Source organism: Anabrus simplex, chromosome 2, assembly GCF_040414725.1.
Source record: "Anabrus simplex isolate iqAnaSimp1 chromosome 2, ASM4041472v1, whole genome shotgun sequence".
Taxonomy (NCBI): Eukaryota; Metazoa; Arthropoda; class Insecta; order Orthoptera; family Tettigoniidae; genus Anabrus; species Anabrus simplex.
The window spans coordinates 308,455,160-308,478,739 of NC_090266.1; the positions used below are offsets into that span (position 1 = coordinate 308,455,160).

The 23,580-nt window shown below is 38.4% G+C and overlaps 1 protein-coding gene and 2 pseudogenes across 1 annotated transcript in view; 2 read left to right on the top strand and 1 right to left on the bottom strand.

Moving 5' to 3' along the window:
- Positions 1-23,580, top strand: part of LOC136864073 (mitochondrial carnitine/acylcarnitine carrier protein) — a 332,454-nt gene that overhangs the window by 41,290 nt on the left and 267,584 nt on the right. The window lies entirely within an intron of this gene.
- LOC136864072 (uncharacterized) lies at positions 15,349-19,375 on the bottom strand (annotated as a pseudogene).
- Positions 16,321-17,571, top strand: LOC136864074 (uncharacterized; annotated as a pseudogene).

Consider the following 23,580-nt stretch of genomic DNA (forward strand, 5'->3'; position numbering starts at 1 on the left):
ATAGATAACAGCGGTTTTACCTTTGATAATGTTTCCATCTTTGACTGCAACTCGAAATAGATTCTTCAAATCTCTCTCGATCTAAATCTTGAGAGTCATTGGGGTCATTAACTTCTAATTGTGTCTGAATCCCGTTGTATTCGTCTACACTATTCTGCAAGTGTTTCTGTCTTACTTTTATATCGTTAAGATTAGAGCCCATAGAGAAATTAACAAATGTAGCTATTCTAGTTACGCGGGCCTTAATGACAGCTCGTCTTTTGATAAGGGTTCTCTTCTGTAGAAAAAGAAAAAGTACTAAAGAAACAAGGAATAAACCAGATTAACTGTCGTAGGTATTTAGTGCTTATACAACTGCTCAGGATGTGCGACACAGTTGGCTCCTGCGTAGGCTCGTTCAAACGTTTTCTCGTATTGTTCTGTGGTAGTGTTTGGTTACTGGATCCAATCCGCACTAGAGGTCGTTGATTGTATCCAGAGAACTCTATTGATATTGAGATCCAAAGAACATGTATTAGTCTAAGATTGCGTCACCAACAACGGCAATGAAACAAAACTTTGTAACTCCGAAATGCTGTAGACCTACATCATACTGTTTTTTTTTCTCCGAACCCCCTCGCGATAATGGCGAGATGTGTGTGTTTATCAACAAGGCATGAGTCAAGCACGAGAACTACGCGCCCAACATCAAGGTGAATGGCGCATCTCTTTCTAAGGCATACACTTTTGTAAACCTTAAATATCTCCAAAAGTACTCGCCTGATTTTCAAAACAAGCACATCCCTGAATTTTTCGCTAGATTATTAATTGTTCTATTGGGTGAAATTAGTATATTCCCATTTAAAAAAAGCGAAGTCGCTACCGGTTTCTCTGTAAATACGTATGTGATCGAAAGGAATAGGACAGTATCTTATGAGCCCCTTAATACAATTTAAGAATTTGAAAACAGAATGTCAATATCTTTAACGAATCAGAAGATATTTGAGGTGGACAACTTAGCTGAATCATCCTGTATTTTATAAATATATACATAGATTGCATTATAATAACTTATTTTTCGTATAGCATCACGCAGATGCTGATACATCACGATGCGTAGTCATCTTGATTCTTACAGCAGAGTCCCAAGTTAGGAGTGATAACTACCTCTCCAAATTTGGCATAGCTAAACTAGAGAATATTCTCCCAGATTGCACGAAACGAAAGTTGTAGTACGCGTTTTTAACTGAACCTCCAAATAAATGTGCAAACTATTGCATACATTTAAATCGCGCTTTTATCTGGCCGTTGTAGTGCATTCTCTCTTTACAAATGCAGCAGTACTGGCAACCTGATACACAGATATAGACTTTGGCACACTAAGTATTAAGACAAAGACACCTCCGTACAGGCTATTAAGGCCCTTGGAGTAGTGGAAGATAAAGGTTTCCACCATTGTCAACCGCGGCACGTGATGGGGTAGAGTGGTCAGCCTTTTCCCCCAGGAATTAACCTGGTACTCATTTTTTATGTAGGCTGAGTGAACCTCAGGGCCATGTGCACCTCCGGAAGTGGAAATCTCGTTTCTTAATTTTTTCGACTTCCTGACGGGGATTCGAACCCACGTCCTTCCGGGCGAACCTTTACCGCCTCGGCCAGGCAGCCCCTACACTAAGTATTAAGGCTCAAATAGTCATATAGAAATTTAATTTTTTTCCTGTATGACTAATTACATGTTCGAAATGCTGGAAATTGCAAGAAAGAACTTTTTATCAGCTACGAAAGCCATTTCCTCAAGAGCAAACCAGACGGACTACCCTATACGTTCGTCTTAATGAAAGAAGGTATAGAATACCCCTAGTTTCCGGATCACCTGAAACTGGGGAAAGATAGTAGTCATTTATTGTAATCCATTTTTAATACTTGCATGATTTTCCTAATTACGATTAGTTTCTCTCACTACACTATACATGGTGATTGGAAACAACGTGAACCAGGTATGAATGGTAGAGGATTGGAAAACTGCTGAACAGTTTGAAAAAGTTCGATAATTCGCCCCGTTGTCATTTTATCAGCTGCGGAAGTTAGCCAATCAGATCGCTTCGCGGGGGGGGGGGGAATTAAAACGAGTTTTGGGAGGCGATGGTGCTAAATCTGCACATGGCTTAAGACTGCATTGAGAGCACCAATCGAAGAAGAAAAACTTCGCCGGTGACGGGATTTGAATACAGGCCTCCGAGCTGACAGGATCGCGCCATAGCAAGTACGCTACAGTGACACCTGCTGAAACCCACGGTGTGTTAGTGTTTGATGATGATTTCTCGCCTTGTATCTCAAGCCGGTCTTAAGCCACGCGAAGATTTAGCAACACCGCCTACCGAGCTCGATAGCTGCAGTCGCTTAAGTGCGGCCAGCATCCAGTATTCGGGAGATAGTAGGTTCGAACCCCACTGTCGGCAGCCCTGAAAATGGTTTTCCGTGGTTTCCCATTTTCACACCAGGCAAATGCTGGGGCTGTACCTTAATTAAGGCCACGGCCGCTTCCTTCCTACTCCTAGCCCTTCCCTATCCCATCGTCGCCATAAGACCTATCTGTGTCGGTGCGACGTAAAGCAACTAGCAAAAAAAAAAAAAAAAAAAGCAACACCGCCTCGCAATGCCCATTTGAATTCGCCCGCGAAGCGAACTGACTAATTTCAGCAGCTGATGAAACAACGGCGTGAGATATCGAATTACTTTTTAAACAGTTATTTATCACTATGACCAACCCGGTTCACGTTGTGTCCGACCATCCTGTAATTAAGGTTAGTAACTGTTTGCACCCATTCTCCAAATTCTCTTTTTTTGTCTCTCCTAGATGACCAGTGTTATGCAGTCGAGGACAATATGTATCCTGCCCTTCATTAGTTGAATTATTCCTTGCTTTCTTTTCTTTTACCATATATTTACTATACAAAAAAAATGCTGCTCTCCAAGTGTGATCCGCTCTTTGTTTAATACTTGTATAACATTCTCTTTCTATTTTTGCTTTGAAATCACTACCCTGGTATTTGACCCTAAGTGAGTCTGTCTCTCTACATACTGTCAACGGATGTGCCTCTTCCATTATATCTCGACATAACATACAACAGTTCTCTTCGTGTCTCTCTCTCTCTGACTTTTATTCTTATAGATACCCATTAGCCACCACACAATACCTCTTACTTCTCTATACGCCTTTCTTTATTAACAACTTCCTGCTAATTTCATAGAATTCCAGTAATGTTTTATGGACCTACATTCTGACATGATCATTTGTTTCTCAATATCTTTCACTCGAATAGTTACATTCTTACTTATTTCTTTTCTCATTCTGAATGTGTCTATCGCTGTAGTCTCCCATTCCTATTAGTGAGACGTAACGCCAATAACATTATTATTATTTTTGTTGTTATTATTATTAGTAAACTGCAATTTAAAACCATTTAATGAAACATGCTAATAAAGAATTATAAACGCGCCAGTGCGCCAAGAAACATACAAGTGGCAATGTGCTATTGAATTGTTCTTCACACCAAGCCATGCAGGTAGCAGCACTATCGACTTTCTCGCTAAAAACCGCAAGCTGCCGGTATTGGTGTATTAAAGTATTTGGTACTACTGCTCTTTGCATAGTAAGGTGTGGCTCGGGGCTGTAAGAGGTACCAGGTAGAACGACTGTTTCTCCCAATAACTGACGTGCAACTTGTATTACGGATGTTCAGTCAGTCAATCAATACTGATCTGCATTTAGGGCAGTCGCCCAGGTGGCAGATTCCCAATCTGTTGTTTTCCTAGCCTTTTCCTAAATGATTTCAAAGAAATTGGAAATTTATTGAAGATCTCCCTTGGTAAGTTACTCCAATCCCTAACTCCCCTTCTTATAAATGAATATTTGCCCCAGTTTGTCCTCTTGAATTCCAACTTTATCTTCATATTGTGATCTTTCCTACTTTTATAAACGCCACTCAAACGTATTCGTCTACTAATGTCATTCCACGCCATCTCTCCGCTGACAGCTCGGAATATACCACTTAGTCGAGCAGCTCTCCTTCTTTCTCTCAGTTCTACCCAGCCCAAACATTGCAACATTTTTGTTACGCTTCTCTTTTGTCGGAAATCACCCAGAACAAATTGAGCTGATTTTCTTTGGATTTTTTCCAGTTCTTGAATCAGGTAATCCTGGTGAGGGTCCCATACACTGGAACCATACTCTAGTTGCGGTCTTACCAGAGACTTATATGCCCTTTCCTTTACATCCCTACTACAACCCCTAAACACCCTCATAACCATGTGCAGAGATCCGTACCCTTTATTTACAATCCCATTTGTGTGATTACCCAAATGAAGATCTTTCCTTATATTAACACCTAGATACTTACAATGATCCCCAAAAGGAACTTTCACCCCATCAACGCAGTAATTAAAACTGAGAGGACTTTTCCTATTTGTGAAACTCACAACCTGACTTTTAACCCCGTTTATCAACATACCATTGCCTGCTGTCCATCTCAACATTTTCGAGGTCACGTTGCAGTTGCTCACAATCTTGTAACTTATTTATTACTCTATAGAGAATAACATCGTCCGCAAAAAGCCTTACCTCTGATTCCACTCCTTTACTCATATTTTTATATATATAAGGAATCATGAAGGTCCGATAATACTGCCTTGAGGAATTCCCCTCTTAATTATTACACGGTCAGATAAAGCGTCACCTGCTCTAATTTTCTGAGATCTATTTTCTAGAAATATAGCAACCCATTCAGTCACTCTTTTGTCTAGTCCAATTGCACTCACTTTTGCCAGTAGTCTCCCATGATCCATTCTATCAAATGCTTTAGACAGGTCAATCGCGATACAGTCCATTTGACCTCCAGAATCCAAGATATCTGCTATATCTTGCTGGAATCCTACAAGTTGAGCTTCAGTGGAATAACCTTTCCTAAAACCGAACTGCCTTCTAACGAACCAGTTAATAATTTCACAAACATGTCTAATATAATCAGAAAGAATGCCTTCCCAAAGCTTACATACAATGCATGTCAAACTTGCTGGCCTGTAATTTTCAGCTTTATGTCTATCACTCTTTTCTTTATACACAGGGGCTACTATAGCAACTCTGCATTCATCTGGTATAGCTCCTCCGACCAAACAGTAATCAAATAAGTACTTCAGATATGGTACTATATCCCAATCCATTGTCTTTAGTATATCCCCCGAAATCTTATCAATTCCAGCCGCTTTTCTTTTTTTCAACTTTTGTATCTTATTGTAAATGTCATTATCATATGTAAATTTTAATACTTCTTTAGCCTTAGTCTCCTCCTCTATCTGGACATTATCCTTGTAACCAACAATCTTTACATACTGCTGACTGAATACTTCTGCCTTTTGAAGATCCTCACATACACACTCCCCTTGTTCATTAATTATTTCTGGAATGTCCTTCTTGGAAACTGTTTCTGCCTTAAAATACCTATACATACCCTTCCATTTTTCACTAAAATTTGTATGAGTGCCAATTATGCTTGCCATCATGTTATCCTTAGCTGCCTTCTTTGCTAGATTCAATTTTCTAGTAAGTTCCTTCAATTTCTCCTTACTTCCACAGCCAATTCTAACTCTATTTCTTTCCAGTCTGCACCTCCTTCTTAGTCTCTTTATTTCTCTGTTATAATAAGGCAGGTCTTTACCATTCCTTACCACCTTTAAAGGTACAAACCCTGTTTTCACATTCCTCAACAATTGCTTTAAACCCATCCCAGAGTCTGTTTACATTTTTATTTACTATTTTCCACCGGTCATAGTTATTTTGGAAACTGCCCCATGCCTGCCTTATCAGCCATATGGTACTGCCTAATAGCCTTACTTTTAAGACCTTCCTTTCTATCACATTTATTTTTAACTACGACAAAAATAGCTTCATGATCACTAATACCATCTATTACTTCTGTTTCTCTATAGACCTTATCTGGTTTTATCAGCACCACAACCAGGATATTTTTCCCTCTGGTTGGTTCCATTACTTTCTGAATCAGCTGTCCTTCCCATATTAACTTATTTGCCATTTGTTGGCCATGCTTCCTGTCGTTCGCATTTCCTTCCCAATTGACATCTGGTAAATTCAGATCTCCCGCTACAATCACATTTCTTTCCTTGTCGTTTCCTAATAGCTGATAATCTTATCAAATAATTCTGAATCCGTGTCAGTGCTACCCTTTCCCGGTCTGTACACTCGAAATATATATCAAGTTGCCTATTATCTTTAGAAATGAGCCTTACACCTAGAATTTCATGTGTCTCATCTTTAACTTTTTCGTAGCTTACAAATTCTTCTTTCACCAGAATGAATACTCCCCCTCCCACCATTCCTATTCTATCTCTACGATACACTCGCCAGTTCCGTGAGAAAATTTCTGCATCCATTATATAATTTCTCAGCCATGATTCAACTCCTATTACAATATCTGGTAAATATATATCTTACAAGTACATTGACTCACATAATTATTCGGACACTTTAGTAATTATAGTCTTTGCCACACACTGGCCCTATATTTCAGAGAAAATATCATACACGCAAACTAGTTTCTGACAGAATCCAGTTTGACACATTCAACACGACGTTCAAATGTGTACTTTTAGAAAACAGGAGAGAACCAGTGACCACGGAACCTCAGAACGCAGTTAACATGCTTCAACAAAATTATTCGGACAAAAGTCAGTTGCCGTTCAGAGAGCGCATGAAAAGAGCAACGGACAGCGTGAACGTAAACATTCAGTGTGTTAGAGTACTGTGTACAACGTAGGTGAAAATGGGCCGCAGAGGAAGAGAGAGCACAATCGAACAGCGGCAGCTAGTAATTTTTCACCATGCTAAAGGTAAAAGTTGTCGTAAAATTGCTGAAATGTTACAAATGAAAAAAGTACAGTCTCTGATATTGTCACAAGATTCCAGGAGGAAGATAGGATTGACATTTACCGCATACGGGACGTCCAAGAACATTTTTCTGTGAGGGAAGAGTGTTATATCATCAGACAAATGAAAAAGGCACCCAAGTTAAGTGCTCCAAAATTCGCTACGGAGATTGCCGCAGACACCGGGACGAAAGTTCATCCCGAAACAATACGGAGAGTGCTCAGAAGAGGTAACTTTCACGGCCATATTGTAAGAAGGAAGCCCTTCATAAATCAAGTAAATCGAAGAAAGATAATGCTGTTTGCCAAAGAGCATATTAAAGAAGACAATGAGTGCTGGAATGACGTTATATTTGCTGATGAAAGTAAATTTAACATATTTCAATCTGATGGGAGGATAACAGTTTGGCGGCGTCCTAATACTGAGCTTCAAGAGAAAAATTGAAAGCAACTGTGAAGCATGGTGGTGGACATGTAATGGTGTGGGGGTGCATGTCGGGAATGGAGTTGATGAATTGGTTTCTATTGAGGGTAAAGTGGACCACTTTCAATACCTTAAAATACTGAGGGACAATATGAAAAGGAGTGCCGAAATGATGGGGAATATGTGAACATTTTAAGTTTTATCAAGATAACAACCCAAAGCATATATCCTGGAATGTAAGGATGTGGTTATTGTTTACTTGCGCAAAGGTGCTTCATCCTCCCCCTCAATCACCAGACTTGAATGGGATTGAGAATCTTTGGGACAAACTGGATAAAGAAATAAGGAAAACAACAATCACATCCAGAGAATAACTGAAAAATGGTCTTCAAGAAGAGTGGCAGAAGATATCTCCCGATTACATCCGGAAATTAGTGGAGAGCATGCCAAGTCGACTCAGGGAAGTAATTATAATGAAAAGAAAGCCCACCAGGTACTGAACCTTTAGGACCATAATTAAAACGGTATAATTAAGTGTCCGAATAATTTTGTGCAATATTGGTTTTGATTTTGTTTTTAATGATTATATTTTCATTTAACGTGTTCATTAGAAGAATGATGGATGTTTAGTTTTTATATTCCATACAGAAACTTGTATCTAATTTATATGAGTGCTTTATTACTACTGAAACCACTAATACAAAGGAAAATATAATAAATCATGTCTGTCCGAATAATTATGCGAGTCACTGTAACTATTCTCATTTTGGTTCCGTATTGAAGTTGACGTATATCTCAAATATTATTATAATATTTATAGATCCACCTGTTCAATACAATACAATCCACTATTTCATGTGTTTAAATTTTTTAATACATAAAAGTCAATGGTACATGTTTCACCCCTTTTTACGGGCATCATCAGCCTATATCAATCTTAAAAATTAATGGATATGGAATCTTTTCAATCTTATAAACTATAGAGTAAAATGTTGGACAATGATCTCATAAAATATTATACTATAACGTCTGAAATAACGATATTGCACGAAAGTATGTTAAAAAACTGTGAATTAACAGTTTTTGAAGATTAAAACGTTAATCATGAATATTTGAGCGTTTAAAACCAAAACGGATCCTCTTCTTATATATCATTAAGACTGTGACGTCCTTGAGTGTAAGCACAGTCGTCAAAGGGGGATGTTTGTTCTATTCCCATAGCATGAGTCCAAGATAGTAAAATCACTGTAAGTTATTTAAAACAGAAGTGTGAACGTATCAAATATGATAAAATGTTGATATATCTGAAAGTCGTAGAAAAGAAAATGGAACTTCTTGTGGAGATTACACGTAATAAACTTCATATTAGAGCCTGTATTGTCAAAGTATCAACTTGTGAAAATTTGGATTATATAATTATAATTATATATATAATTATATAATTCCACCTTTACAATACTGCAAGTATGTATCATGAATGTAATTTAATGTAGTCTTTTTAATAAAGACACTTGCAGTATTGTAAAGGTGGAATTATATAATCCAAATTTTCACAAGTTGATACTTTGACAATACGGGCTCTAATATGAAGTTTATTACGTGTAATGTTGATGCCAACCAGGCAGGTAGAGCTAACAAATATTTAAATCTTAAGACCAAAATTGCGGAAATAGGCAAGGACATTATATTCCTGAAAAACTGTCTCAAGGAGGGACTCGTCCCCAATTTTTTGAAATCTGTTCAAAACAAGAATGTATTGTCCTATTGGCATAGAAAGACACAACATAAATCAAACTTTCTATGGATTAGGAACGAAATTAAATTTCTTTATAGGAAAAAAGCATTACTTAACACTCACTTATACGAGGCCCATCTCATCGCGTCTGCCTCCATTGCCCCATTAGAATGGAGTTCGTTTCAAAATTATGTAAATGATAAAATCGCACATGTACTTGTAGATAAACAGAACAAGTTAATCAACAAAACTAACACGCTTAGGCGCAATAGTAAGAGAACTGAGACTGATTCTCCTTCGTCTAAGGATTATAACAATCAGACTCATTCAACCATTCCTGTATTTCAGGAGCCTGTTATTAATCTTTCAGAGACTTGTTTTGATAAGACCGAAATAAGTGTTATGGAGAAACGTCCCAAATTCAATTGGCCCGTTCATTTTAAACTTAAAGACGCGATCACGATCACGGCGGAAGCCGAAAGTGCAATACAAAAGTTACCGATAGAGAACCAAACAGAGACGAGATTTAATATAAAGAAAAAACTTTCTAATTTAATAAATAATGATAAAGATAGATTTTCTAAACGTCATAACCAAACAATAGCTTCATTGAAACAGAAAATTGAGAATGGTTTGATTGTGACTAAGGCAGACAAGGGGAATGTGACGGTCATTATGAATAAAGAATCATACATACAGAAAACCAAAACCTTTTTCGTAGAGAATTCATTCAAAATTATGAAAAAAGATCCGACGAATATCATCCAGAGAAACTTAAAGAAACTTCTTAAACAATCTTCTTTCATCCTTAATGAAAGGGAGTCTCAAAAACTTATTAATATGAACCCGAGTATTCCGACGGCTAGGGCACTACCGAAGGTGCATAAAGATAATATACCTATAAGACCCATCATTAATTTCAGAAATAGCCCTATATATAAGACGTCTAGATTTATACACAATTTTCTAAAAAAAATTATAAATTTGAGGGTAATAGGTCTATTAAGAATTCCAAAGAATTTTGCGATCGTATTAAAGATTTAAACATGCAATCAAACTATAAGATGTATTCATTTGACGTCAAAAATATGTTCTCGAATATTCCAGTATCAAAAACAATAACTCTTGTAAAGAATAATCTACTTAAATATAGTAATTTGAGTAGGCAAGAGATAGCCGATTTCATTAATATTTTGGAGTTCGTCGTCGCTAATAATTACTTTACTTTCAACGGCCAAATATATAAACAGGAAGGTCTTCCTATGGGAACCCCAGCTTCGGGAATTATAGCGGAAATTTATATGGATTTTCTTGAAAAGAGCAAAATTAACAACATTAAAGGTATAATAAGCTGGTTGAGATACGTGGATGATACGTTTGCTATAATAGACCATAGCATTACTAATGGACAGGAGGTATTAGAACAATTAAACAATATGGATTCGCAGATTAAATTTTCTTTCGAAAGTGAAAATAATAAGCATTAAAATTTCTTGACAACAATTATTAATGACTCTAATAATCTTAGGTTTAAAATATTCAGGAAACCCGCTCAAACGGCAAACGTAATTAAACAAAATTCCGTACACCCTGCAGCACATAAGAGGGCTTCCTTTTACAGTATGATTTATAGAGCTTATAATATACCCATGTCAGAAGCAGATCGTAAAAATGAGTTGGATACTATTTATTTTATAGCAAAAAGAAACGGGTTCAACAGGCAATTTGTGGATAAAATTATTAGCAAAATTGAGAAAAAAATCATTTTCCACATTAACTAAGGATACCTAAAAGAAAGAAGATAGTTACGCCCTTTTTACCTATAGTCACAATAAAATATACGATATCACGAATGTTTTCAAGAAACTTAATATGAAAGTTTCTTTTAAAACAACCAATAACAACGCTCATCTTTTCTTCAATCAACACACTATCAACAGCGGCAGTAGCAAATTTCAGAAATCAGGTGTTTACAAATTAAAGTGCCAGCAGTGTTCCGCCAGTTATATCGGACAGACAGGCCGCAATTTTAATATAAGGCATGGTGAACATGTTAATGCGTCAAAGTACGGCAGATTCTCAGCATTCGGTTCTCATATGGACGATACTAATCATTCATTCACGGGCATACAACAAGACCTTCAAATTCTCCATTTATGTAAGAAAGGTAATCTATTGAATATTTTAGAAAACATTTTTATAAATATTGATCAAAAATGCAACCCGATTTATAATCTTAATGAGATATCGGAGGACATTAATATACTTGTCGAGGAGTTAATCAAGAAATTCTTTTCACGAAGGCGCGTGAGTAATGCTTTACCTCACGCCTCTCCCCTTACATCAAACTCCCCTCAACCTCCCCTCACGGTCAGTCCTCAACGACCTTCAAGGACGTCACTCAGTTAGCTTTAGCACTTGAGGTGGAGTGGTCGATGTAGGACGGGAAAGGAGGTGAGTGACTGGATGGGCACTTAGTTTACATTTCAATTGAATTTTATTTCTTTAGTTCATTCATATATCTTTTTCTTTTTAGGCCCCTATTGTCAACACACTATCAGTTTCAACTTGTATCACCAGTATAACTCCATTTCCTAATCAAGAAAGCTGTTGTAATGTGGCATCACCTCAACACTGTTTTTGTGCAATAGGCACATAATTTTATTCGCACAGCCACTTACTGTGTTTTATAATTGACAATTCGACGTTTTGAACAACATTTTTAACTTATGATTTTATTGGATTTCATGTTTCACATCATGTTCACGCCGCACCATTTTAATATTGATGATTGACAAGACGCCACCACGCCGCGTCACATGATACTAAGACTTTTTATCTACTCAATTCAACGTGTCCTCGCCTTGTTTTTAATGTTTTGTATTTGTGACTGAAGATGTCCCATAAGAGGACGAAACATGTATCATGAATGTAATTTAATGTAGTCTTTTTAATAAAGACACTTGCAGTATTGTAAAGGTGGAATTATATAATCCAAATTTTCACAAGTTGGTTCTTGTGGAGATGTTGCTAATGATAAAATGTTGTGTCAAAGCTAGCGGATGTCAGTAGTTATGTTGGTGCGGTAATCAAATGGATCCAAAAGACGGTCATGTGAGTGTTATTAACCCCGTTGAAACATTTGTTGGAAGTAATGATCGAGTTTTTTCTGAAACAAAATGTTAAAGAAAGTTAGTTAAATAGTACTGTGCATGAGACTTCCCGTACGTCAAAAATGCCTAAGGCGGTACTTAATCGTACGGTGCGTGTTAAGTACGTCGGGCTGTTCCAGCAACGCTAGCTTGACTGAGCTTTCTACTTCTAGTTAGAGGTGGGGACGGAGCGAGTAATGCCGATGAGTAATCCGGTTGTAGCGGTAGAGCGCACCACCGATCCCCTGCAAGTATACTCGTGGACGACCAGAGCACAGTGTAACGCACGACACGTGTTTAACAAGGGGAAACCACGACTTTGAGATCACGGATCATCTTCAAATTTTGTACACTTTTAGTAGTCTATTAGGGCAAGATAATGTGCAAATAGTAAGGCGTACTATCAAGGCGTTTTCAAGAAAATCGCAAGAGAATTTTCGCGTCGAATGTGTACCGGTCCGTTGCGGTCACGAGCACGAGGTGGCGACGGTCGAGTGCTTAGCGTTCAAGCTCCCTAATCGCTGGATCACTGGATCGAGTCTCGCTTTTCACTGTTTGTTTTTCAACACTGGTCATATTCTTTCATATATATTGCAGGTCAGAGCGTCCAGGTGCAAAGCAGTTCCGGGTACCTTACTCGATTTCACTGTCTGTTATGAGGGATTTCACAAATCACGACAGGCATACATTTTCAGGAATACTTTATGCATTGGGCCGTTTACTTGTTGATAATTATAAATTATATATTTTTTGTAGTCCACCTCTGTCGTGGAGTGGTTAGTGCGATTGGCTGCCACCCCCAGATGCCCGAGTTTGATTCCCGGCTCTGCCACGAAATTTGAAAAGTGGTACTAGGGCAGGAACGGGGTCCACTCAGCCTCGGGAAGTCAACTGAGTAGATGAGGGTACGATTCCCTCCTCAGCCATCCTCGAAGTGGTTTTCCGTAGATTCCCATTTCTTTCTCCACCGGGTAAATGCCGGGATGTAGGCCCCTACCTAATGTAAGGCCACGGCCACTTCCTTCCCTCTTCCTTGCCTATCCCTTCCAATCTTCCCATCTCTCCACAAGGCTCCTGTGCAGCATAGCAGGTGAGGTCGCCTGGGCGAGGTACTGGTCATCCTACCCAGTTGTATACCCGACCCAAACCCTCACGCTCCAGGACACCGCCCTTGAGGCGGTAGAGGTGGGATTCCTCGCTGAGTCCAAGGGAAAATCCGACCCTGGAGGGTAAACGGATTAAGAAAGAAAGAAAGGAAGAAAGAAAGAAAGAAAGAAAGAAAATATATTTTTGTAATGATAAACATTAGTAAAGAGCCAAATAACAGTGGAAATCCAATAAAAGTTCATGCAAATATACATTTTTTCAGTATATTACCTTTGAATTGTAATGCATATGAAAGAATTTGACCAGTGTTGAAAAACGAAACGACAAGCGGGACTCGATCCAGCGAGCCAAGTGATTACGGAGCTTGACGTTAACCACTCGACCACCACCGTTTCGCGCTCATGATCGCAACGCACCGGTACATATTCGACGCGAAAATTTTATCTTGAGATTTTCTCGAGAACGCCTTAGTAGTACACCTCACTGCTTGCACATTATCTTGTCCTAATGGACTACTAAATGTGTACAAAGTTTGAAGATACTCCGTGATCCGAACGTCGTGGCCACCCCTTGTAAGAGTAATATGCCTGTATTCAGTCTGTGTTTCTTAATTTGCGTCTATATTTCCTCCGCTTGTTGTGTTTTGTAGATAATGCAAAGCATAGTAGATAATAATTGTGGCATTAGTTTGATATTTCATCCCATTTTGAGATGGTATTCATGTTTTAGAAAATTTAAGGAATTGCATAAATTTTTACTGAAATTTGTACCACAAATGCCACGAAAACCGTCTGATGCATGGCAGTTCTTTGAAATTACTGGTGATAAAAATAAGCAAAATGCAAATTTTGCGGCCGCATTTACGCGACGGGTGGTGGCATATCAAGATTATATCAAGAGGCATCACAAGGATGAAATGAGCAGGTCGGCTTCTCCAGCAGAAAGCAACATTGCTGTATTCAGCAAAATTGTTATGAGAAAAGGTATTGAATTTACGTTGCCATACCAATAACGAATTTAAACGTGCCGCCACATTACATTCCCTCGGTAGTTTACTCGGTACTACCGGGTGATGACGTCACAACTGCTCCGCTCCGTCCCCACCACTACTTCTAGTATTATAAGGCTCCTTTCACACTACACGGTTTCGACCGTACGGCAAAAATAAACCGTACGGCGACATTCCATTAGTGGCGTGAAGAAGAGCATTAGACCTTTCACATTACACGGCACGGCAGCCGTACCGTTGCCGTGCCGTGTAGCAGCCGTGTCTTGCCACTGGAATGGACGGCTGCCGTTGACTCAGGGGCGCACGCAGCTAAATGCATGCTTTCACACTGTACGGTTTTTTAAATCGTACGGCAGCTGTCGAGCTGAGGAGATAACGCGAGAGATAACTTTTTTCTAGTTTAGTTTATACGCATTAGTATCGCAGTGTTTACTGGTTTATTGGTGAAGTGTTCAGCGCATTGCTTTATAGGATTTACGATTGGTTTAGTGAAGTGGCTGACGTGGATTCTGAAATTCTGATTACTCTGGTCCAAGCCAGGCCTGTGTTGTGGGACAAAACTCTAGACATTTACAAAGATCGGAATGTGACAAGAAAAGCCTGGCGTGAAGTTTGCTTAGAACTGAAACCAGATTTTGATGTAATTGAAGATAAAGAAAAAAAATGCGTTTGGTAAGTGTACTTTCAGTTATACAGTATTATTACACGATACAGATTCACAAAAAAATATATTTATGATACAATTTCATAATTTAATTTTTAGCCACAAACTGCTGATATTAAGAAATCATCCTATTATTAAAATGAATATTAAAGAGTTGAAACAATGAACAATCTCTACAGCCTGTATTATTATTCATTAACTGATATTACTGTCTTCCGTTGAACTAATACAGACAAGCTTTTATGTTAAATAGCAGCATACTAATTATTTTACAAAAGTGAACACTTCTTCACTGCACAGATGGCTCTTTTGTATCTGAAATGAATTCCTACTGATAATTTATATCTTTGACATTTGCCATGACACGCTTCCGACATTTGACACAAAATATTTACAAAGTGTGTTTCTAAGATTATTTGCTGTCAAACCTCCTCTTGTGGTGTTCCCTGGTGGCAAATCTTCCAAACCTGTGACTGATGTGGTATCTTCAACTACAAATCCATCTCTTTCGCGTACAAAATTGTGTAAAACAATGCAAGCGTTGACAATGATGATGGCAAAATCTGGCTCTACATTAATAGGTCGGTGAAACACACGCCACTTATTGGTGAGAATGCCAAAGGCACATTCAACATATCGACGTGCCCTGCACAATCGATAATTAAATATTCTTTTCTTAACTGTTAAATGTGTTCCACCAAAAGGCCGTAATAAATGTTTGTTTAGTCCAAATGCTTCATCTCCGACGAAAAAGTACGGAACTTGTGGACTTTCCGTTCCTGGTAAAGATTTTTCTTCGGGTAGTTGTTGACTGTTGTTTTCTATTGACTGCCACAACCTGGATTGCTTAAATATTGAAGAGTCACAGTCTTTACCATAGCTTCATACGTCAACATAGACAAATCGGTATCTGGAGTCTGCTAGAGCCATTAGAACTAAAGAGAAATAATCTTTGTAATTAAAATACATTGATCCACTGTCAAATGGACACGTAACACGTATGTGTTTGCCATAGACTGCTCCTAAGCAATGGGGGAAGTTAGCGGTATTTTCAAATCCAGAAGCGATTGACTCCCATATTTCTGGTGTGGGTGTCGGGATGCAGTCTTCTCGCATCAGTGACCAGATTGCTCTGCATACATCTTTAACAATTTTACTTGCAGTAGAAACGTAGTAAACGTACAACCACTTGCCAGATATCTGAAAATACAGTAAATCATTAACTCAGTTTTTGTCGAAAAGAAATTAAGAGGATAAGTAATAAACTGTTATAGTAATTATTTTTACAATGGTTTCTTCCTCTTTTTAGGAAAAGAAGTAATACGGGGGTGGACCAATCTCCGTGACTCCTTTGCCAAGTCCAAGAAAAAAATTAAAGATATCAAGAAAAGTGGTGCGAAGGCAAAAATTCTAAGAACGTATGTATTTTCTGACCAAATGCAGTTTTTAGAGAAACTCTATCATGGTCGGGAGACGGTGGATAGCTTCGAATCAGAAAGTGATAGAGGACTGGAGAATGTACAGGAAGTAGATATAGAGCCGCAAGCTTCCACGTCATATGAGAGTACCGGTATCCCAAAGCGAGCATCTCAAACAAGAAGCAGAAAACACAGAAAACCAGATGAGGTCGAAATGAGAGTTTTGAAAGCTCTAGAAGCAGGCAGTCCTTGCAGCAAAATGTCATTTTCACGAAGTCGGATGCCTCATTTGGATAAATTTGACGAACAAGACTTTCTTCAGTTTCAAATAGAAGTACTTAGTTATTGAAAGAATTAATGAAAGAAAGAAGGGAATGCTTGCTCACCCTCCTACACATTTCCACTACTCAACTACCATGCCCGCCCATCAGCAATTTCCGACTCAGCCTTCAACTCAACCTAACCAATTTTGTGATCGTCCATCTCCTTTTTTCCTTCAAAACCAAAATTTTTCAGGTCTACCCCCTTCGTTTCCCTCCCAAATAGTAACCTCCAACCGGCCTCCCTAGTACTTAGCCCAACAGCCGGTGATTGCAACTCAGCATGCAGTACCACCACAACCAAACGAGACGCTACCCCGCATTAATGAGATAAATTGTAATCAGTTGTAATCAACAGTCAACAGTGCAACACTTCCAGCAGTTCGGACAATGCACCTCTCCAGAGAGTGACGTGCTGCACAGTCCTTCTACAGCTTCAGCAGAATCTTCAAGTGCTGATAATATTGACTTTGGTACCGGTAATTATTAATGTATTACCCACCCGTATTCATCTTACTTTCTTCTCCGATGTAATGTCAAACAATTTAAGTAAATAGAGAATTTTAAAATGCAGATGTCTCCAGTTAGTGTTGTAATATTTCATTCGCCAATAAAATTCAATTGTACTATTCTCAGTCGTTCATAAATCTCCTAACATTGTGTCTGCCATGATTTGAAACAATGTTTATGGCCTTAAAGAAGGAGCGAATACTACATTTCTTTTTCGGCACAAAGTACGGTACTTAACACGACAATGTTAAAAGAGATACTAAATAAATACTTTCTGTACAATTATATATATACAATGATAACAGTATATTAACAGCAAGCTAAAAATAGATTAATATATTTAAAAATATTCAACGCACAACTTCCTAATACAATTAAACTCATTGTCATGAGGATGAAGTAAAATCAAACATTTTTAAAACAAATTGATTACCTCAACGTTACAGCCAGCATTTCAATAGGTTGTATACAGTTTCTAAATTGCGTGTTTTGACGTTGAAGGGCATCCTTCAGTTTGCCGTGTAATTCGTCATAGGAGGCAATTGACATACGAAAGTAGTTAAAAAATTTATTTTCGTCATTCCTGAGATCTTCAAAAAGTGTGTAAAATAATCCCACTTCCTCTCTCCTCTTATTGATAGGATGCACCCAAAGACGAGGATTTCGTTTTTATCTCTTTCGGCGACGATGAAATAGCCATAACGCAATAATTTGTTCACGATCCATTCCAAGAATGTCTTGTATGACTGGAATCAAGACACGTACTGAGCTTCCCACGGCGAAAAAACCGTTGTAGTGTGAAAGCAACATCTCCACGGCAAAGAGCCGTACGGTTTTTTTTGCCGTACGGTCGAAACCGTGTAGTGTGAAAGGAGCCTAACGGTGTGGCTGAGGCAGTGAAGGACATGGAGGGGGTTAAGGGTGGGCGGATCCTTGCGCGCAGGTGTTGTTATTGGAGGGCTGTTAGGAACAAGATGGGCGGGCCTAACATTTGACGAGGTGGTGGAAGCTTTAGAACAAGAAGTTCTAAAAGTCTGCGGTATTGTATTATGTTTTGAATTCACAATGCCTAATAACTTTGGAGTTAGCTCATATAAAGGATTTTTTGCCTCCGTGGCATCATTAAGATTATGGTCTTTGTTATAGGTTTGGTCTAAAAAGATGTAAATACTTTCTAATTCATTCATACGTTTTCCTTTGCCTATACATCTTAGAATAGTGAGATCCTTATCAATTGATGTAAACTGGTGTCCTGTTTCACTCATGTGTGAGCTCATCGCTGCCTCAGCCACACCGTTATAATACTAGAAGCAGAAAGCTCAGTCAAGCTAGCGTTGCTGGAATAGCCCGACGTACTTAACACGCACCGTACCAGTAAGTCAGTCTCATGCACAGTACTATTTAACTAACTTTCTTTAACATTTTGTTTCAGAAAAAACTCGATCATTTCTTCCAACAAATGTTTCAATGGGGTTAATAACACCCACTTGACCGTCTTTTGGATCCATTTGATTACCGCACCAACATAATTACTGACATCCGCTAGCTTTGACACAACATTTTATCATTAGCAACATCTCCACAAGAAGTTCCATTTTCTTTTCTACGACTTTCAGATATATCAATCGTACACATTTTATCATATTTGATACGTTCACACTTCTGTTTTAAATAACTGACAGTGATTTTACTATCTTGGACTCATGCTATGGGAATGGAACAAACATCCCCCATTGACGATTGTGCTTACACTCAAGGACGTCACAGTCTTAATGATATATAAGAGGATCCATTTTGGTTTTAAACGCTCAAATATTCATGATTAACAACGTTTTAATCTTCAAAAACTGTTAATTCACAGTTTTTTAAACATACTTTGGTGCAATATCGTTATTTTAGACGTTATAGTATAATTTTTATGAAATCATTGTCCAACATTTTACTCTATAGTTTATAAGATTGAAAAGATTCCATATCCATTAATTTCTAAGATTGATATCAGCTGATGATGCCCGTAAAAAAAGGGTGAAACATGTACCATTGACTTTTATGTGTTATGTATTAAAAAAAATTTACCACATGAAATAGTGGATTGTATTGTATTGAACAGGTGGATCTATAAATATTATAATAATATTTGAGAAATATATATCTATTAAATTACTCAATTCTATTCCTTTCTTTACAATACTTCTACAGTTCAACACTAACAATTTTATGTCATCCCTACTTGATTTTCAGTTCCCTGTTCCCTTATCACCGCTCCCTAGGCCATTCCGTTTCCCTGAATGTACCTCCCTATTACCCTTCCAAACAAATTTCCTAATTATACGTACCACTGCGGTTTAAGTGAAGGCCATCTGAGCGCAGATCCCTATCTCCTACCCACCCATTAGGATCTAGAAATGTCATTCCCAGTTTCCCACATACCCACTCCATAGTCTCATATAAATCCCCTATCACCCTCCAGTCAGTATCCCTCCTACACAGTATTCCACTAATAACAGTCTCCGCTTTCTTAAACTTCACCCGTACTGCATTTACCAGATCCCACACATCTCCAACTATGTTGGTACTTATATCAGCTTGCCTTACGTTGTTGGTACCAACGTGAAACACTACCACCTTCTCCTTCCCCTCCTCCCTCTCTTCAACATCTGCCTCAACCTAATTCCTGGATAACATTCTACCCTGGTTCCCTTTCCTCCACACACTTTCCCTAGGTGTCTAATGATGGAAACCCCCCATGACCAGAGCCTCAACCCTACCCACCTCATTTGATCCCCTCCCCTCCTGGTCAGCCCTATCTTTCCTGATAGCTGCAGAAGCTACTTCCTCCTCCCTTTTCTCCTTCCCATGACCCTGTTCCACCTGTCTTTTCCTATCTTCTACTCTACATTTCCCTTTCCTACCTTTTCCCTTCCTCCTACTTCCACACATCTCAGCAACAGACACCTGGCCTGCAATCTCCTTCCCCTTAGAACATTAGACCACCTGTCTTCTACAACTCCCCCTTTCCTTCCCCTCCCTCTTGTACACCTACTGTAACCTGTACATTGTTTGAGGGAGTCCTATCTTCCTTCCTGTCTTCTGTGAGAATCCTAATTATCTCCCTCAAACTCTCCAACTCCTCCCTCATACCCCTCAATGCCTCGCCACGCCCACAGTTCGTACACTCGTGCTCCTTAGCCATTATTTACGGAAAAAATGAAAATAAAAATAAAGTTATTTGCAAAAATTATATGAACGGAGGGATATATTGTCGGTGATAGTACTCAAAGATCACACTACAATAAGGTAATTAATATACGACTACACTACAATACTACTATATTTTTTATCCTACAGGATAAAAACTGCTGTTAATTACTGAATATCTGAAGAAATACACAAGAACTACACAATTCCAAACTGCAATTAAGCCTATTCTAATTACAACAACAGAATTTTAGTAAGAGTTTCTACGGATACCTCTACTACACCAATACTACACAAATATTTTACAATAATAAAATAAGCACACTAAATTCTGATAGGATATTAGGCTACTCGTATATTACTGTACAGTACACTACAGTAATTTTTAAACTACTTTCAGACGTATCCTAGTTACAATACCGGTACCGTATGTCACTACTAAGCACAAACAGAAATGAAATTTGCAAGAACTACTGCACTCAACGATTACCAACAAAGCTAAATGCGTAGACAAATTATTATTAGAACTAAGCTCTAATAGATACAAACGAAAGATAACACACGAATATAGCAGGCAAGATGCGGCACTATCTAAATATACTGTATCTACACTACAATGTATCTACGCTACAATTTTCAGCTGAAGTGTGGTTATATGAACTTTTACCGCTGGTTTATTAGTATTATTTTCCCTACTACGCGGGACGGAGAATTAAAGTGTCCTTAAATGCTGAGAATAAGAGGTTGTCTACTAGAATTTCTCTCAAAACCACGCCGGGGGGGGGGGTATTTTATAATACTACAATATAACGCGTACACAGGGAAGTAACCATTTGTCTCATCTATAGTAACAAATGCATTAAACGTTTGACAGTAACTGTGCCAGGAAGCAGCTTACACTCCTCAGCTGATCAGTTGTTGCGTCCAGAAATGTACTTCCACTAAGTAATCGTAGCCTATCATCCACTTCAGATGTACCATATTGTTTTCTTCTGTTGTTTAACTAATATACAAGCACAAGAGCGCAGTGAAGAGCATAAAATGTATAGTGATAAAAGAAGAAATTGTACATAAAATAATCGTCGTGTGAAAAAGGAATAAACTATCCTTCAGTGAATGAAGTTCTGAAACCGACTTTAAGAAAAATGCAGGCAATCACTAAGATCTAGTTACTTTTGTGCATTTGGATCGAAACCTAAACGATCACGTGATGTTCCAGTAAACAAGGTAGGCCAATGAGTGATCGAGATTAGATACCTAAAGATGTTCAGTCATTTGTCTTGATGCAGTGTTAACTAAACACTGGAACAAACATCATTTTGTAATTCAAGTATTCATGATATACTTTCATCAACAGAAGCATATACTCGACTAAACTACTTTGACACCTTGAAGCTGTAAATTTCGTAGCATCCTCTGTGGAACAGAAAGCTGCACCGTTGGGAGACGAGAGGTTCAAAACAAGATACTGACGGCTGCTAATTTGAATATCGGTTTTCCTGTTTTTTAACTTTCTTTCCTGGAAATATTTGGAAAATCGCGTATTTTTAATTTCATGAAGTTCATCGGAGTCGTCGGAAACAGTTGTTCACTTTCCTTGGATGTCACCACAACAACACAGGCCTACATACTCGAACATGGCACTGATGATCGAATATGTCCCATGCCCTTTCACTCACCAGAGTGAAGTGTATTCAGCCTCACGAGGGTGAAGGGAAGTGGGTTCAAATACCACACTAGACTATCCTAAAAGTAATTTTTATGGTTTTATTTTCCACTTCAGTCAAGTGCGAGAATTGCTCCCGACCTACTGGCCACTACAACTTTCTTCCTAGCCTTCACCTTAATTCATTAAAATGACACGTCGTTGTCAGAAGACACCATACCCTTACAAGCTGTAGATTTACCTACGGAACACTTTCCCGCACCTATGACACGTCGTTGTCAGAAGACACCATACCCTTACAAGCTGTAGATTTACCTACGGAACACTTTCCCGCACCTCGACATCTCTGACAACTGTAAAAATAATATGTGGGATGTACAGCCAACGTCAGCATTATTAAGGTATAAAGTTATTGTATTGATATCCCAATAACTTATGCTGTTAGCGATTCCACAGACGCACGAATAAAGGAGACTGGAAGATAAATGTAATTGAGCAAGAAAGTATTTGGTTAAATGTGAGGAACATTTTTAAAAACTATTTCCTCTCGAGGTTTTTCGGTCAAGTGTAACTAATGCACAGTGACGGAGGAATTATTGAAGAGTACCCACTGCTCACGAAGTTTGAGAACACATCTCCCCACATAACGTCCCTTCTACAGGTGATTCGCAAAGAAACTGGCGTGTGCGTGATAAAAAGGTGTGTTCACGTTACGCGTTTGAATATATTCTAGTCATTCATTAACTGCAAGACTTCCATTTGCCATTATAAAGGAACAATACCCACATCTGAGGTCATTCATTCAATGTAGTGGCCTATACTCCTGTTCCTTTCATTCTAGTCATATGAAAATATTCCTTTATTGTTATTCGTGTTTTGTTCACAAACATGTGACACGTACAGCAGGGCTTTGACCTGACAAAGACTACTGCCCAGCCAGATGGTCTGCAGATATTGAACATGGTCAGCGTAACAATTCGATTCGAACAGTTTCCTTGTCAAAAATTAAGTCGGCATAACTTTTATCAATCATACAAAACCATCGCTTCAAATCTTTTATATACTCTACATGTCTACCTACCATTTAATTATGTTGAAACAGTTAACATTAACATACGTTTCGGAACTGGAGAATATATATACATAGGGCCTACTCTTAAGGTACACTTCAATTTATTCGGTCAAACAATGATGTATGTATAATATTGATGTATATTTTTGGGACAGTTGTAATATATATACCGTGTATTTTAAAAATAACCCGAGAAGTTTAGGTTAGATGGCTGACAAGCCTGTCTCTGATATTATTTTCAAATTATCCTGCTTTTTTGTCAGGTCATGGGAAACACTAGTCTCTGTTGGACTGGTGGCCCACACCCCACGGGGAGAATGAAATAAGGACTGGAAGAAGATGAAGAAGAAATCACTCTGAATCATTTTGCGTTAAGACCATCGTTTA